This window comes from Anabrus simplex, chromosome X (assembly GCF_040414725.1).
Source record: "Anabrus simplex isolate iqAnaSimp1 chromosome X, ASM4041472v1, whole genome shotgun sequence".
NCBI classification, from domain to species: domain Eukaryota; kingdom Metazoa; phylum Arthropoda; class Insecta; order Orthoptera; family Tettigoniidae; genus Anabrus; species Anabrus simplex.
In genome coordinates this window covers 174,462,918-174,479,078 of record NC_090279.1, presented here as the reverse complement: position 1 = coordinate 174,479,078, position 16,161 = coordinate 174,462,918, and the positions used below count along the sequence as shown (strand labels likewise).

General features: G+C 38.6%; 1 long non-coding RNA gene across 1 annotated transcript in view; it reads right to left on the bottom strand.

The window, feature by feature from the left end:
- Window positions 1-16,161, bottom strand: part of LOC137503046 (uncharacterized) — a 31,753-nt gene that overhangs the window by 5,640 nt on the left and 9,952 nt on the right. Inside the window, exons 2-3 of the long non-coding RNA XR_011019016.1 lie at window positions 15,051-15,083; window positions 10,605-10,631 (exon numbers count right to left, since the gene is read on the bottom strand). This is a non-coding gene — a long non-coding RNA (uncharacterized lncRNA). The remainder of the gene's footprint in view (window positions 1-10,604; window positions 10,632-15,050; window positions 15,084-16,161) is intronic.

Genomic DNA, 16,161 nt, shown 5'->3' with positions numbered 1-16,161 from the left:
GGATTTTGGGCGAGGAGGGTAAAAATTAGGACTTTCAGGAAACTAAACCAAAAAATATGCAGATTGTCATTATTATCCGTTAAACGGGTAGCTGTACGAAAATTTCGCCAAAATAGACAATGTACATGTACACAGTCGTTACGATTTTGTTTATATAGATAGATAAGGAATCTGCTCCACGTACAGCACATTTTAGGCTATTTCCGATGCATTTAACCTGCAAAACGATCATTCATGACATCTTTATTATTTCTCTTGTCGAAAAAATGCACATGAAAAAATTTTAGAAATGGATTTCCATTAATTTTGGTCGATTTCCCGTCAGGTTGGTCTTGTGCTGTATATATTTTCGAAGAGTAAAATCACCATTTCGGTTCCCTATAAATCGCCAGTCTATTCCGGGAACATGAAATGTTATTGACCTTTAAAAGATACCTTTGGACAGGTGGCTGCTAAATATAAAGTTTGATTCAAATATTTTTAGTGGTTTTCAAGTTGTAGAAATACGCTTTACACGCACCCGCTCTTGAGTTAAGTCCGGTGGGACTTGTACCGAAAAATGGTCCGTTAACGATATCTCACTTATTAATCCTGGTATCGAAATGATGCACATGAGGAAAAAGGTTTAGAAGTTAATTTCCATTAAGGTAGGTAGATTTCCATTAAGTTTGATTGTGTATATTTTGAGGGAGTGAAAAATTACGGTTTCGGTTTCGTATAAAACCCAGTCAGTTCAGGGATTTAGAAAAAATATTTGCCCTAAAATATACCAAGGACAGGTGAATTCTAAATATGAAGTTTGGTGGAAATATTTTCAGTATTTTCCAAGTTATAGACAAACACACAGACAAACAGACACCAAAGCTAAAAATATGCAGATGGTCATTATTACAACTGAAACTGACAACTGTCCGGAAATTTAGCCAAAACAGTCAGTGTACAGACACACTCTAGAAGTGCAGACTTTTATTTGGAGAGTTACTGCTTTGAAACTGTACGACATATCTACAAACGGACTTCACCATCAGACGCCTCTTTCAGTGTTCTAATTGGTTGGTCCTATGAAATCTTCTCGTATCTCCTATATTTATGGGTTAGATTGAGTTAGACTCATTGAATGGGCGACTTTTTTTGTGCAGTTTTCACATACTACTTTATATTTTTGATACTCATGCGACAGCAGTGGCGGCTCATGACAGAATTTTTAGGGGGTTCACAACAACATTTTTGTTCATGTCTCAAATCAGCAAAAAAGTAACATAGATACATAAATCATTTCACTAACAGTTCCTTGTACGGTTCCTTCTTCACAAATAATTTGGTAGAACTCCTGTAACCGAGGATAAGTTTTATACGAGACTAATTTGTTAGCGTAGAAGAAAAGTAAAATTCACAATAACTTTACTACACTGCGAATATTGTAGGATGCGAGCGCTATTCTTGGTTTTTGAACAGTACGAAGTTCACCTGGGTGTTAGTGTAGAACCAAACCAAACCCCATGGCCCACCAAGCGACTGCTGCTCAGCTCGGTGGTCTGCAGATTACGAGGTGTCGTGTGGTTAGCACGATGAATCCTCTCGGCCGTTATTCTTGGCTTTTTTGACCGCCATCTCACCTTCAGATAGCTCCTCAATTGTAATTACGTAGGCTGAGTGGACCTCGAACCCGCCCTCAGATCCGGGTTAAAATCCATGACCTGGCCGGGAATCGAACCCGGGGCCTCCGGGTAAGAGGTAGGCACGTTCTTAGTGTAGAACAATAGTAAAATTCATAATAGCTTTACTGCACTGCGAACACTGAAGGATGCGAGCACTATTCCTGGTTTTTAAACAGCACAAAGTTCAGCTGGGTATGACGAGAAGCATAGAAGGAATGTGTGCCGCATTTACCGGAATTTTTTAAAATAATTATATCCGAATTGACCCAAAAAGTCTCCACATTATCTCGGTTAGTCAGGGTTCTACTGTACCACATGGTAATTATTCTCATTTTGCAAATTATAGCCACTACTCTAAACGATTTAGTATGCAATACAACCAACAACACTAGATCATGCTTATTTAAATGATAGGATTTAGATTAGCAACTCACGTAAATGCTGATTATTTGTACAGGAAAGCAATCCTTCTGTCCTTCAATCGCGCAAATTTCTCAATCACTTTACGATTGAAGTCACTGATGTTGTTGACAAATCTCTTCTCAATAGCAAGCATAGCCAGCGCGTTGTTCTCCAGTCATGGTGTTCTTCAGAAGCGCTTTAATTCGTTTCAAAGTAGAAAAACACATCCCAGGCTCGGCTGTCTTCATTGAAGTTGTGACAACAATTCGGAGTAATTCGCATACTTGTGGAAATGTGTCCCTTTCTAGTTCATTGTCAAGCAGAAACTGCAACATGGAAATGGCCCGATCAGCTTTCTGGAAGTCACTTCTCATATACAATACTTCTAGTTCAGTCTTCAACTGTGTCTTATTTAGGCAGGGATACATATGCACCACTGTATTTAGTTCTCTTTCTGGAAAAGAGTATGAATACACACCAAACGCACGCACACCAACCAGACTAGGAGCCAGTAAGTGAGAACGGAATGAAAATCGTTCTTCCATGTGAACAGTTATTACATCACATACTTCTTTAGCAGCTACTGCACTATCTGAGTTTTTTCGCCTCTTTTGAGCGAGTTGATCACTGTAGGATATATCAGCGTCCAAGTCCGTGGTGCCGTCCCTGACTTTCTCAACATGCCTTCGGAATTCTGAAATATGTTCTTTCACTTTAACTGCATCGATATTTCAGTGCTGTAGTAATTTGAAAAGAATGTCGGCATGTGGCATGAAACGGTGAAAGAATTGTAGCCAAAACATAAATTGTGTATCTCTCAAACTGTACAGAAGCCCGAAGCTCTCCCGCTTCGTAACATCGTCAACATGAGATGAATTTCGAATTTCTTCGAGGCATTCTATTAAATTGTCCGTGTTCTCATATACGGTTTGGACTAAACGACCTGAGAAATTCCATCTGGTGCTTATAGTCTTCGGAAGCCTCTTCTCTACCGGCGAAACCAAAACTTTCGTTCTCTGCGCTGATCGAGAAAAGAATGCTGGAAAGGCTGTTAAGTTGGAAAAAAGTGCCTACACGAACTATTTATAGATGCTGCTTTCTGTAAAATTAAATTAAACTGATGAGCATAACAATGGATGTAATACGCTTGGGGGTTAATCTCTCTTATTCTAGCTGTACCCCTTTCTACCCCCTCTTAATACTGCCGCTCCGTCGTAGCATTGTCCAATACCCTTCTGTCTGTGACTCCCCACTTGGCGTTCTAATTCTGCATGAACAATTCCAAAAATAGTCTCCGCGTCTTGAGCTTTTGGGTTGACAAAACCCCAGTACCTTTCAACCGGAACCCCTCCCACTTCATATCTATGAACAATTACCATTTGTTACAATGTAGAAACATCTGTCGTTTCATCAGCCATAACTGCCAAATAATGAGCGGCATGAATCTCATTAGATATTTCATGTCTGCACATGCTCAACATGCAATCAAGAAGTTCATTTTGAACAGTGTGGGAAGTACCTTTAAAAACGGTAGCACTTTCCAAATGCTCTTTCATTGCATTGTCAATAGAGCTTACGAAGTTTACTAGTCCGCTGAAAATCCCAGGATTATCAGAAGTATCGCTTTCATCGTGGCCACGCAGTGACAGTTCGAAAGCTCCACAAAACTTAACACAGTCGATTAATCTAGACAGTATATACCTATTTGCATCGACTTGCTCATTATGTTTCTTAATCGATTCACGGCAAGCGAAATCCAGCTGCGTGGTGATATTGACACGGCCTAGCTTAGAGAATTCAATACTCGCGTTTTTTGTGCATGAGAATTTTCATGTTTATTTATTTTTCCACTCGAATGAGCAAGGTCTGTGCACCCAGCTGAATTCCATACACTTCCTTCTTTGCTGAACAATAAACAGGGCAAACAAAAAAGCGCATTTCCAGACAGATTCATATTGAAAAGAATGTTCTTGGCGCCCGTATAACACCTCATTGTAATAGTTATGTATTGTATCCGTCTAAAATGATAGGGCCCACATCGTTAATTTAGAAAGAGAATATTACATTTCTTGCATTAGTCACTATTTTAATAGTCATTTATTCTTTCGTATGAGAGTGAGGCGTGAAGCGAAAAGCTTGAAGCTCGACCTTGACTGTGTTCGAGGAGAGATAACACAAGCCCACATAAGGCTAGTGTCGTTTGTTAAACTAGCTCGCCACAAGCAAGGGAGGAATAATCACGCGACCGATTTGAGCGTGCCCACATGGAAACTAACTATACCGGTACTATTCTAGAACTATCTAAGGAGGCCAGCAATGAACTATTAGTAATTTGGAATTGATTTACTGACCAATGATAGTGCATATTAGTATACACGCCTACCTGCGCTTTAGGTAATAAAAGACGTGTGCAGATGAGAATTGCTTTCTGACTCTTATGAATATATACTCTGTGGCTCTACTCTGATACTCTACGTTAATTACGGCGTGGATATTTACCACGCCGGAAACTCTTGATGAAGAACATTCTGCAGCCACGTCGCCAAGATGTTCGTGATATTTATGATATTTATGCGAGGAACGTTAACTTATGAAGGCATCGTAATACAATAAACGTGCGTTAGGTGAATATGATATTCTTATGTGCTATAGGATTGTGCAACAAAAATTCATACAGCGAATTGACACTTGACTCATCAGTTATAATTAGAGTATTATTCATTCGACACTCAATAACACACTTTATTCTTGTTATGTGCAAATTAATTGTCGGTTTCAGCTATGAACGTGATTAAAACTGTGAAATCTGTTCGATATAACCAACCTCATCGCAGGAATACCATGTTCAGATCGACTGGAGCATTTATTGGACAACTGGATCTTACCGTGAGGACATTGCTTTACCGATGACCTACTAAATGGATACGCAGCCGAGTCTGTGAAGCGGATTGACCAGATTCAGCAACGAACCAAACACAGCCATGTATCTGGAGCAATTTTATGATCAACTCACACAAGGAAAGACCGACAGAGAATCGAAACCCATTTGCTATGAATAAGTAACAAATTGTACCATACTATTTCAAATTTACTACACTGTTGTATGATCTTGTCTCTAAAAGTAATATTTTCTGTTAATTTGCAGAAGACTAGTATTCTTTTTCTCTTAATATTTACTTGGTGATGGTAATTTAGAGTGTGTTTGTGTAGCACTGATTAGATGAAGTAATGTGTGCAGTGCAAAGCAAAGCGAAGCAAGGTCATCTCCGTACAGCCCCTGAAGGCCCTTGGAGGGGTGAAATGTAACCTCGACACTTGATGGGGTAGAGTGGTTAGCTTCACACCCGGCCTCCTTTTCCCCCAGGAATTAACCTTGTACTCATTTCTGGTGTAGGCTGAGTGAACGTCAGAGTCATGTGCACCTCCGGAAGATTTTCATTTTTTTTCAAGTGATTGAGTTTAAATTTCACAGAATGTTAGACTTTTTTCGTGTGTAATAATTTCAGACTCTTGCAAGTGTCACATTTTCCAAACTTATTTAGTCAATTTTATTGACATTTGATGACACTAAATTGCAAGTGATTCTTTAGTTTATGAGTTCGATTCCATTAACATTCAACTGTGTTGAATTATCTCCAAGGTGTTAAAATCGTATGTCGTGTCTCACAGAACTCAGTTCAAGTGATTAATGATAAAACACGGGATAGATTTTAGTAAACATTCTACCGTGTGATAATTCTTCAGTTAGTCATTTTTTGTGTTTTCAACCTTATTTGAACCCATTACTAAGTCTCCTTTCTTCTGTGCAGAAACCGCTTTCCGTGTTAGCACGTCCCAGTTTTAAGTGTATGCATTCATGAATCATTTTTCCTACAACAATGTCTCGACGTACAGATCTCCCAGAGGTCATTTAGTGTACCAGGAAAGCCTAGGTCCTGGTCCATATCATTCGAAAAAACGTTATTCCAGCATAAAAGATCCGACCGACGTACGAACATCTAAGTAAAGAATGTTCCAGTATGTGCCAGACTCCACGAGTGCACTAGGCGGAGTCAAGTGACGTCACCTGTCGTTCGAAGCTCACCTCCCCTAGAGATATTTCTCGAAAATAATTTTCTTTTCGCAAGTTTTCAACGCCTGAACCAATTTCAATGAGATAAACGCTGAATTGTAGCGGACGTCATAAAACTTAATCCCTGTGAATTTCGAATTAATCCATCCCATGGTTGTTGAGTTATAATAATTTAAAGTCTAAAAGAAATTACGCACTCACGGTCACATGGAGAAGAGAAACCACCCCTCCCAGCGCCAGAATATATGTCAAGGCTAACAAGCGGAGCAGGGCAGTACAAGTAAGAGTACACAGATGTGTGTGTGAGCGAGACAGACTAGCGACCGACTCGTACAGTATGTCCGCGCAGTCACGGTGAAAGTACTTGCCGTCGCATTTCCGGAACACGAAGTTATATCGCCGACAAAATTATAAAAGACGTCGCACTGTCTTTAGTATCTCACGTCGCGACTACGGTCTAATTCTAAAGACATTTGAGAATGTAATACGAGTGAATTTATTGAAGTGCAAATACCAAATATTTAACGTTCGCAGAATATATCATTACGTGTAGACTTAGCTTACTTCACATGATATTGAACTTCTAACATGAACAGAACCTAATGTGTAGAATTACCAGGACTCATTTCTTTTCGAGCATCGAACTGTGTTTCTTTATTCACATAGTGTTCATGCCATATTAATATAGAACTTACAATAGTAATCTGGGTGAATACTAAGAATTTTTTCTGAGGTAACATGACGTTATAATAACCAGCTAATCAGAAAATAATACTTAGTGACTTAATGAACCGTGTTCAAAGGCTATGATTATAGACTATGATTTGCCTTTTTCAAGTGTGAACTGTGTTGTTATGGACGTTTTCAGTAACGACTTTGAGTAGTATTTCATACAGAAAGGACTGTGATTATTCATTTAACGTCTTAAAGTTCAACTGTGTTCAACAGTAAATGACAGTGTCAGTGATAACTACTCGCACCAAGTGAATATTTCGTGTGTGCAAAATCACCTCAACGAGCTGAAATTCTACACGATCCAGTTCCAGCTATCATCACCTCATCGGGGAACGTCAACATGGTGTGTTAAGGGAACATCGCCGATCCTGATTCTACACGGAACATTCCAGATGTCCATCCTTCGACATTTGTAGCAACATTTCTTTCAGTAAGTGAGTAGTAACAAACTGACTAAAATTTTCTCATTGGTTTTGAACAGTGGAAACTTCAGTGCCGCGTGTGAACAAATATTTCAGAGTTCTCATAATTTCTCAGAAGTGATTAATTTAATTTTCAAATTTAATTTTCATATCTCATAGAAAGACTTTAGGCTTTTCAAGTGTGCTATATATCAAGGTTTACAAACTGAAAACTGAAAACTTTTAACAGAAATTTAATTTCTCATATCAATTTGCAATTACAAGTGTGTGCTTATGTTTCGAAATACTTTAGGTGGAAATTCAATACCTCATAAACTCACATATGAAAGACTTTGGAATCAGTGATATTCATTTAATTTTCATGAACAGAATTCAGGAAGATTACGTTCAAACTTTTAATTTCAATGCCAGATTTGAGTCCAATAATCATATTGCAGGGTGAAGAATTAATAAATTGTTTTAAATTTTTTTAAACCATCTATTATTCGCTCTGCGAGCCTATCCTACTCTGTATCGGCTCCAAAACCAAGTTCCACTCCCTGAGGTCCTACTCATGCCCTTTACCCAAAAACTTTTCCTGGTACAATAGATATTGGAGAACCTCTAGAATTTCCATCGTGGGAGAAATCGTGGTTCCATGGTGCAGAGAGGAGACTGATGGTAGTACGAGGAGAACAGACGGATTTCGAGTACATCACCAGCCCAGGACGAGGAAAGAACGTTTACGAGTATATCATCTGTACAGAGATGATATGAATTTTGAACTTTGTTAATAAACTCAAAATTTAAATGAACTTAAGAATCATTTCAAGGAAACCTCTCTCCCTCTGTAAACACTCCATTCAGAACCCATACACGTCCTGCGTCTGGTCTTATGCTCGCCATAGACAAAGTACGACAATTTACTGTTACAGTATGTTGCTTGAAAAGTATAAATAATTTAAGATATTTAATCCCGAAGAACTGTATGATGATCAAGGAAAGGAGATTGATTTTCTCCTCATAAATTCCTATGTCAGAGTTTTCGGGATTCAACGACTAGTTCTACTGAATGATATGTAGAAATCAGTCACAAGATGATTTGTCTAAATAATCTACTAAGGTATACAAAAGTTATTGTCATCTTTAAGATCGTCAGATTGGAATAATAAGAATAAATCAATGAATAAATAAAAAAGATAAACCAGTGTCCAAGTAAATAGTCCGTTAATATATGCGTATTTGCATGTCTGTGTGTGAATACTATTGTATGTTCGATCGTCAGCCCTACGGTTGTTTGGATCCTCAACAGCTCCGCCATCAGCTGTCAGAGATGGCCTAGGCATCTCTACAGAGGGGTACTAGGGAAGTGGGGAATGAGGTAGTTTCCCGTTGCTGTCTTCGCCGATTCACAAGTTGCTGTTACAGATCAATCCGCCGAGACCACTGAAATGCATGCATCTTCCGAACCTATGAGCAAAATGAATGCTGTTAGTGTGCTGATTTTGGATAACCAGTTGTTGCATTTGCCATGTGTTCTTATGTGGAATTTCTCAACTTCACTTGTTCTGACATGGTGGAAGATTTCAGATCATGTTGAAGATAGGAATTTTTGGGAGGTAAAAGAAATTGATTGCATTCCAATGATGGACATTGCATAGCTACACTGATGGAGAGTTTGTAGATGTAAGGTTGAGAGCATTTGAATACCGTGTTACAGTGCAGTGAAAACAAAGGTGAAGGCAATGAAAAATGAGAAAAATTAAATCTTATATAGTTGTAATAGAAAATGTAAATTAATAACCACGTATTATTTAAACCAGGATATCGATAGTAAGCAATGCTATTTTAAGACGATATTCCTATTAGAATGAAATGAAGTGAAGGTAATGAGAAGCCTGTATTAAATTTTGGTGGTAATGACCATTAATATAAAAATGTTATTCGCCGAAATAAGATTAATAATCAAGTCAAAAAAATTAGAGAGGTTAATAATCAATTAAGATAAACTGGGCTAATATAATTCGTTGAAATAATGAATTCTTAATTGATTATTTTGATAATAAACACCGATAGTTAACTATTGACGTAAGTATAAGAAATATTAGAATATGTAATTGATAATCATGTGAAATAAAATTTAACAAATAAGAAATAGGCAATAGTATTCAATTAATTAATTAAGAATTGATTACATTATAAATTCATGAATGTTGAAAATATGAGTTGTGATGTTAACCATTAACTACGATTTATTTAATGTACAATTTTGAAAATCAGTGAAATTATATCATTAATAATATGTATGTATGTTCAGTCCGTCAGCGCTAACGCTGGTGGAATCCTCAAAAGCTATGCCATCAGCTGTCATAGATGGCCTAGGCATCACTGAAGAGGCGTACTAGGGAAATGAGGAGTGAGGTAGTTTCCCGTTGCTTTCCTCACCGAGACAGAGTTGCTATTACATATCATTCTGAAAAGCCCACTGAAATGCATACTCCAACCGACCCTATGAGCGACATTTTAACACCATTCATAGCAGGGACTGGCTGCACAAGGATTGGAATTACTAATATCGCTCACACCCCAGTCACTTGCATATTGTCAAAGCCAAGGATAACACAGAGACACATCTATGAAAGTAACAAAATTACTCTAGCCTATACCAGAAGACATAGTGCACTGTAAACACTAGGTCCTGCCAGCAAAGGCATATTAATAATATCAGATAGATAAATTTAAATTTCAAATTTCAAATTAAGGAATGATTCGGTGGAAAATCGAAGATTTGATTTGTTTATTAATTCTGATACAGTCAAGCATCATGCTGTGATGAACTGAGACATTATTTCTGAGAAAGCTAACAAATTTTGATGAAAATCAAAAGCATTTAGAATCTTAAGGAAACTTAATATGTTATTTAGGTTACTATCCAATAAATGTCATTTTAATTTGAATTCCAGTTCGTAATCTGTCGCATGGAAATTCAAGGGGAAAGGAATCGACGACAAAATCAATGAAAAATTTGTACAGGTGTGATTTCAAAGACAAAAAGTTAATTAACAGCCATTAATTTTTAATTAAGCAATAGTATTGCTTTGTGATTTAATGAATGTGAATTTTGTGTGGATTCATGTGTGTCATTTGCCACGTGCCTATCTTGATACTCCTCTAATGCCAAAAATTTATGAGTCTAATAAATGCCCTCTAATACGCTGGCAACATTATGCTTCAGTTCTGAACCTAGTTTCTTGGGCGTCATACCTTAACTTACGGGAATAGCACTCTGTTTAGTCTACAGTACGATTTTTATTGTAATTGTTGCGCTGTACTTACATTGCCACCAGGATTCGCAGACTCTTCCTGAAACATTAAAACAAACAAACATTTTATTTCTAAATTTCATACTGACGTTGGGTTGTACGACCTGTGACAATAAAGTTCGGTGAATAGTCCTGTACTATCAACATAGGTGAACAATGCACGACAGTGACCTTACTGTCCTTCGAAATATTCCCCTCCCATAACTATGCACTGCTGAGATCGGCGATACATGTCCTGGAAACTTTGCAAGAAGGCTTCCTTTGGGATGGTGTTCAAAAGCATCGTCACGATTCGTTGGATGTAAGGAATATCGTAAAAATCTATTTCCTTTCAACGCGAGTTTGAGTCGTGGGTAATCCTGTGAAACCTATAAACGTGCCTGCTTCTGATCGTCACTCAAGTGATGTCGCACAACACGAGAACATGTTATCCTCTTCCCTAACTTCAAGGTAACGATTTGCCGCACGGAATCACGGTTAATCTGCAGTGCATCTGCTATCATGCGCATAGTTAATCGCTGATCGTTCGTGATTAATGTCCTCACCTTCTCAATGTTATCGTCACTGACGGCGGTCGCCGGTTTTCCCCTACGGGGGTTGCCAGAAACACTTTCCCAGCCTCCTTGAAAACGGGCGAACCACACGTACACACACATCAAGGGCAGTGCTTGATCTTCATAAAAACATACCAGGTCGCATGCGTTTCTTTCGGTATCTTGCCAAGTTTAAAACAAAACTGTACAATGATCTTTTGGTCGTTCATGTACCTGTTCGCAGTTCAGAACCAACGTACTAAACACGCACTGGGTCAAACAGGTCATACACGGCACACACACGATGCTCAACTGAATAACGTTGGGAGCAGGTGGTCAAAACCTGCTGCTACGCAGGTGCAGCGTTGTGTGTCACATGTGTTGCCGGATCGACCCTTCTGACTTCATTAACCGAACTTAATTGTCACAGGTTTTAAGATTCTCTTTCAAAACTTAAAAGCGGTAGCATCTCACTTGAAGGACAATAATTTGTACTGAATGCGTGCAAACAACAGAAAATTAAAGCTAAAGAGATCTGATCCAAGAAACGTACCAAAACAAGGATGCTCCGGAAGGCAGTCACCTTAATTCCATATAAATATAAAGTTTCTGTACATTAATCAGAATTGTTGTATCGGCCGTGTACGCAGTTTCAATGAAATGCACTTTTTAACTTTCCGTCATATGTCTGTCTGTACGTATGTATGTTCGGATATCATGCGAAAATGGCTGAAGGGAATTGTAATGAAAATCGGTATCTAAAGTCGGAAAATTATGTACTACAATCTACGATACAAATAATGTTATTCATGTTGAGTGAAATGGTAATTTAGGGGAATGCCTAAAATGTAATTCTCAAATATTGATGTTATTAGTGGTCCTAACTACAGTTACCTACAATTACATTTCAGATCATTTATGTCTCGTAAATACCGGCTATGATAACAGAGATATTAATGAATTTATTTTTTTTGTTTCTAAGTCCATATTGAGGTCGAACCACGAGAAAATGGGAGAATAGAATTTAATGAAATTTTTGCATGTAAAGTCTGGAAATAAGGTACTAGAGTTTAGGCTATGAATAATTTTATTTACGCCGGGTGAATATGTAATTTAGGGGAAGGTGCCTAAAATTTAATTGTTTGAAAGCGTACGCTATTGGTCCTATTGAAAGGTATTATTACCGTAACAAAAGTTATAGAGGATATATTGTGTTCCTATCATTTATATCTCATACAGTTTTAACATACCAACTATGATAATTCAATGAATTTAGACGTTTGTTGGTTAGTCCGTATCAGCTCCGAGTATTGCTAACGTGGAAATATTGTTCAGTCATGTTAATTGGCGATGGTATTTGTCGTGATTATCTTAAGGCGTAAAATCGCATGGTCATCGGTCCATATACTGCAGGCAAGGGAAATTGTGAAATTGATTATAATAATAGGAAAAATGATTAAGGAACGATCACGTGAACGATAATACAAGAGAGAGTCGTCAAAGAAGGAAGGACTGCCTTTACTTTAGATGCCCTAATATAACACAGTCAAAAGAAAACGAAATGTTAAAGGGTACAATAACGAGAGCTCATAAAACAGATCGACAGTAATATTACAATGACCATTGTGGTGATGCGATTTGTCTCTTCTTCTGCCATTCATCTCCGATAAATGGGATTGCTGGTGTGGGTCGAGGAAAATAACAGGGATGAATATTGGCGGAAATTAGCTGGGGATTTAGATAACTTTGCACATTCCATATTATTGTACTGCAGCTAGTAATTGTAGCGTATAGTTGCTCAGTAAGTTAATTAGTGCACGTTGTAGTAAAAGTTGTATCAAGAACAAATGAACCTGTGAATATAAACTTTGTTGTGCGTATCCACTGGGCTGGTATCAGCATGGGAGGTGAATTATATTTTGATGATAATTTAATTTTTGATAAAATAAAAATGCGAGGATCATATGAAACTTGGAGCGACTATACCAAGTTGATAAAAATGCAGTGTTGAAAGAAAATCAATTAGTAATAAAATGAATGGGGAACAGGAGATTTGCCTAAGATAAGCAAATGAAATTTTAATAGTTGCTGACACTGCGAAGACAATGAAGACAATATTTGGTGAAATCCTCTCTAAGAGGAACCTCAAAGTAAAGTCTAAAGGGAGGTTATATATAACTCATGTAAAAGAAAAAATATCGGCAATGCTTGAAATGATCACGTTAGCGAACTTTATTATCTTGGAAGCGCCTTCGCCATTCACAACGGATGTATCCATGATATGAGAAAGAGATAGCCTTCAGAACCAAGGGAACATGTACAAGGCGGCAAATACCTAAAGATTGAAACAAGTAGACATTTGGAGCGTACTTCCATATGAATATTAAAGCTGCACACCGGGGAAACACAGGAGACAGCAACTGGAAACATTAGAGATATGGATTTAGAGAAGAATAACGTTGCTGTTAGGACACAGTTCAAAAGTAACCCCCAGATTCTCCAAGAAGTAGGTGAATAAAGTTGATTCTTGCTTTAAGGGAATGGCTCTGAGAACCAATGGCCTTATTTTCTCTAAAAGAGACATATCTTATCGCTGCTACATATAAATGTTTTCTATGTCTTTCAGGATTATCGTGTGTGAAATTCGTTAAAATTAAATCAGGTACGCCCTAAAATTCCTATTACACACTTTAAAGGCTTATAGGAAGACCGAGTAGATACTATAATCTGCACACTTTTTAGCGACAGATTTGTGTCCGTATTTGAGGAGTAAGGAGGGAGCTCTCTCGGTGCTGGTAGGACTACCAAACGAATGGAAATGAAATCTGAAGTGAATCGATCAAATCACCGATCGATATGAATTTTCTAAACCTTTGTTATCTTACGCTAACAACTGTGTCACACACACATTATATAATATTATACAACATTTCTCGATACGAATCGTATTCCTAGAGTAAATTCTATAGTTTGACTTTGCTGTGTAAATAACAACAGTACTAGTACGTAAAGTGGGCCGATGACCTTCGATGTTACATCCCTTAAAATAACAAGCATCAGTACGTAAAGTGTACTCCAGATGTCGCACAGCGATGCATAAGCGATTCATAGTTTGTGTTACAAAGGTTGTCAGTACGAATCTCGAAGATTGCCGAGGTCGACCGATTCAGCACTAGGCTGTAAATCTACCGCTAAAAAGTGCGCAGATAATGCATTGTCCACGAGCACTTACCAGAAAACGTACCATTTCCCCGCCACAAAAGAGTCAGCGCCATACGTCTAAATATCCCCCGTCTTCTGCCTCAGAGATTAGCGCAGACAACTTCTGACGTCTGCTTTCCGTCCTGGAGGGAGAGGAAGATCCGCCTTTGCGGGTTGTGGCAGCGGGGAATATTGGAGTAACAGGTCTTTTGTCAGTGAGTGTGCCGGAGTATTACACGCCCTGTGTGTTGTGGCAGCTTTGGATATTGGAGTAACACGTGTTTCTCAGTGAGTGTGCCGGAGTATTACACGCCTTGTGTGGGTTGTGGCAGCGGCGGATATTGGAGTAACACGTGTTTCTCAGTGAGTGTGCCGGAGAATTACACTTGGTGGGCTCCACCTAGACATGTTTAGTAACTGGACGCAGAAGGACTGCACATGGTCGGTGCAGACGGGATATGTTTAAACACGTAGTTTTCCCCCCTTGAAATGCGATCAGTACGTTTCTGAACAAAGTTCATATTTGATAAATTATCTACTTAACCCGCGCTATGAGTTCTGAAAGAGGTAGATTCACGTTGAGTATGCATTTTAATTTGTATGTATAAGCTGATCTCATGTGTTGGTAACATTCTGCTTCACATCTGATCTCCGTTCATTGTGTGCCATGTATTAACGTTTGAGAACTGTGTCGATTTCTATCATAATGGATGAACTGTACTTACCGGCTTTGCATAACTCTGCTGCGTGGCAACTGCCTGAAATAACAAAACAAAGAAATATTTGTGGTATTTATAATATTTTTCCACTGACAAAATACTACAAATTCCCTTTCAAACCAAGAAATAAAGAGAGGACTTGACTGGAAAAAACATGCGATTAAGACTGAATCTGTTCAAACCAGCAAACTGGAACTGAAGTGATCGGAAGCAAAACAGGTGGAAAGATTTAGAAATGTGTACTACAGTGCCATTTTGCCACATTTCTTGCCCTAACTTGATCTATATATATATGTATATTCTAGCGGTTCAAAACCCGTCACAAGATTATATCTGTATTGCCACCTTCCTTCTCCTAACTTGCTCTATTTGTATAAATACGTGCTGTAAGTATTTTATTTGAAGAATGTCCGCTGTGACATGGGAATCACTAGCAATTCAAAACAATTTGATACGATAATTCCTTTCGAACATTTGAATTATTCTAGCATTATTTTGTTAAGAAGGAAGATGTATTTTCTAGTTCTACTTTGTAAGTGTAACTTTGTCGACCTCTGTGGTGTAGTGGTTAGTGTGATAAGCTGCCACCACCGGAGGTCGGGGTTCGATTCCCGACTCTGCACGAAATTTGAAAAGTAGTACGAGGGCTGGAACGGGGTCAACTCAGCCTCGGGAGGTCAACTGAGTAGAGGTGGGTTCGATTTCCACCTCAGCCATCCTGGAAGTGGTTTTCCGTGGTTCCCCACTTCTCCAGGCAAATGCTGGAATGGTACTTAACTTAAGGCCACGGCCGCTTCCTTCCCTCTTCCTTGTCTATCCTTCCAATATTCCCATCCCCCGCAAGGCCCCTGTTCAGCATAGCAGTTTAGGCCGCCTGGGCGAGGTACTGGTAATCCTCCCCAGTTGTATCCCCTCGGCCCAGAGTCTGAAGCTCCAGGACACTGCCCTTGAGGTGGTAAAGGTGGGATCCCTCGCTGAGTCCGAGGGAAAAGCCAACCCTGGGGGGTAAGCAGTTTGAGAAGAAGAAGAAGAAGAAGAAGAAGAAGAAATGTAACTATACATGTTTTCAGTCTCTGCCAAAAAATAAATAAATTGTATATAATACATACAACACTAT